Here is a 3,257-nt window from a genome sequence, read left to right as displayed (position 1 = left end):
CCGCCTGCTGGCCTGCCTCGGGCGATCCCTCCTTTGATCCGATCCGTGGCCGGCTGGCCTTGCGGTCTTAGCCTTGGTCCGATCCTGGCCTTGCAATCCTGCCCCTGGTCCGATCCCTGGCCGGCTCTGGCGGCCTTGTTGTCAGCCCTTCCACAATCGGCGTGCCTCTCCATCTGAGAGCGTGCAGTACATCGTGGATTGTGATTGTCTTGGCCCCACGATGGTGGCTTGAGGTTGACGAGGGCAGCCTTGTTGAGAGTAGGTAGGCTTTTATACTAGATAATGTACTGGTTACGCATTGTATGTATTGTTGCTAGGGACAATCTGTCTATTTATTGCAGGCAGCTAATTGCAAGGGTTGAGTTAAAGCACCTACCTTTTACCTACCCCCCCTATTTCAACCCCCTATTTAGACTATAGACTAAAGGTGCTACTTTTAACCCTATCTCTAATAAAACTAGCTATTAGATTATAAATAAGATATAATCCTATATGTAAATAATAGTACTAACTATTAAAGTAGTAGGGCTTATATACATTTTATTAGTATTTTAATCTTACTATTAATTAAAGTAAACTAGACTTATTACTTACTTCTCTAATTATATATATGTATATGTAATATACTTTATAGATAGTACTATAAAGACTACTTAAGTTTTATGCTATAGTTAACATTATATAATAGAGTATTCTATAATATCTTTTCTATTCTACTAATTTAATACTTATAGAAAGGCTTTAAAAGAATAAGACTACTTCTACTTAGTCTACTATATTTTAAAAGCGAATACTACTAGTCTTTTAATATTCTATCCCATAGTTATTAAATAAATTAATAATATTAAAACAAAGCCTAACTTTACTATAACCTTAATGTAGCTGTAGTAATACTACATTAAATTTATCAATTATACTTATTGTAGATTAGGTTAATAAAAACTAGATAAACGCTTAATTTTTATACTTATATATAATGTTTTAGGAAAGTTAAACTTAGTAGTACTTTTATGTTTTTTTAAACTACTAAAGCTAGCTATCTAATAGGAAGGTAAAAAGTAGCACTTTTTATACGAATAGGTGTAAATAGGTAAAAAAGTAGGTGCTTTAACTTACGTTAATCTAGAGGTCTAACCCTGCACTTACGCTAGGGCGGCCCTAGGGGTTATTGTATCTCCCTGTGCAATCCCTCCTTTGGTCTGATCTGTGACCGGCCGGCCTTGTGATCCTGTCCCTGGTCCGATCCTGGCCTAGCGATCCTGCCCTTGGCCCGAACCTCCGGGTTGGCGTACCGTGGCCTTCGTACAAGTCCTAGGATGGCGCGCCGTCGCTGAGGCGCCGTCGACCTGGAAGATGACGGGCCCGCGTTTTCAGAGGGAGATCGATGCGCTGCCGACTTTGAACGTCGGGTTCATGAGTACCAGCCTCAAAGCAGGCTGGGCAGGCAGTGCAGCAGCCTTATCAGGGGGGATGATTCATCCGGTTTTATAGGCTGCAGGAAAATCATCCCCTTTTTAGTTGTTTGAAAACGGATGGAACAGGCTGTCTGCACCTTCCCTTTAGGAAGGAATAAGGGGGGGGGGGGGGGGGTTATAAACGCAGCTTCCCCCCCTCCATCACCCCCCTCCTTCCCTTCTCCCCACCCTGTGAGGTCAAATGACTTACCCCTGGAAGGGGGAGGGGTTCGGGCCTTCCTTCCCCTGGGAGGCTGCAACAGAGGCGGCCCAGGTCGCCTCGTACGATCCGGACTCTGGTCTGATCCCTGGCCGGCTCCGGCGGCCTTGTTGACCTCGCCCGGCCCGGGCCTTCGAGCTCTGCAGTCCATGGCGAGTGTCGAGTACACTACCAAGACCCTGCTGGGGTTAGGTATGCAATGTTATCTTGGCCTTAGGCCCTGCATGGTTTTATAGGCTGCTGGCCTGTCTCGGGCGATCCCACCTTTAGTCCGATCTCTGACCGACCGGCCCTGTAGTCCTGTCCTTGGTCTGGTCCCTTGCTCCTAAGGCCTCTACCGTCCGATCCGTGCCTGTCCCTGGCGACCTTGTTGACCCTGCCTATCAATATTAACAATGGACGACGCCAAGGCAAGACACCAGCTACAACAGCAAGACGCAAGATCTCAACATGTTTGTTACCTAGATTAACTGTATGTACTGCAGGATTTTATAGGCTGTCTTTACCTTACTAACTACTACCTTACCTTGTTAATCTTTCTTAAGAGTCTAACCCTAAGCTAAATGGCCTCTAATCTCTTATTCTTTATTCTTAATCTACTAAGATACCTATTAGTTAGTATGAGAATACCTTCTTTACTAACTAACCCTTTAGGTACTAAATTTACTAATGTAAAGTTTTCTATATTAATACTGAATGATATTATAGTGTTTGTATAAGTTTTGATGTATTTGTATTTATATTTCTTCCTATTCTTATAGAAATGCAAACTAACCTCTAACTTACTTTCTATATGTATAGAAATACAAATTAATCCCTATCTTGCTTTCTATTTTCATAGAAACGCAAACAAAGCGCTGCAATTATCTCCTTTTTTAGTACTTTTATTACATTTCTAAAAAAGATTCTAAATCTAAACTAAAACACACTACATAATAAAAGCCAGCTCTAACGTTATGTAACGGGCTGGGCCCGTATGAGGCCTTGCTGGATATCGCGGCCACGGGCGACCCCGGGTCAGGCCCACCACGGAATCCACGATGCCGACAATCCGATGGCCAGTGCGGCATGGGCCGCATGGCCCTGATCAGGCCGCTGCGAGGCGGAGATTTGTTGTTCTTCCCTTCTAATCCTCATCTGAGGATACTCGTAGTAGTCGCCATAGCCTGTTGCAAATACACACGCCTTGGACCGTTACATTATCCTCAGATCCCAAACACCAGGATCCTCTATACTAGACGGTCGGTTCGTCTAGTGAGGACGGCCAGAGTCTGCGCGATTAAGGACGTCGGAGCCTTTCTCTAGAAGTAGCGGTCTGGCGGAGGCTGGAGGACAGAGCCTCGTAGCTTAGTTGAAAAAGGGACCGTCAACCAAAATAGCTACAGAACCCGTGGACCCGATCAGAGTAGGACTGATCAGGAGTACCCCGTCCAGTCTCAACAGAACCACGTTGTGGTTGCGGGACAAAGGATAGACCGGAAGAGCCCCAGAGAACACAGTGTGTTGCGGGAGCTATCGACATGGAGGGCAATATGAATGCCGAACCATCTGAGAATCCACAGCAGCTGGTGCAGCTGATCAGT

This window comes from Colletotrichum destructivum, chromosome 4, assembly GCF_034447905.1.
Source record: "Colletotrichum destructivum chromosome 4, complete sequence".
Lineage (NCBI taxonomy): Eukaryota > Fungi > Ascomycota > Sordariomycetes > Glomerellales > Glomerellaceae > Colletotrichum > Colletotrichum destructivum.
Note: the sequence above shows the minus strand (reverse complement) of the source record.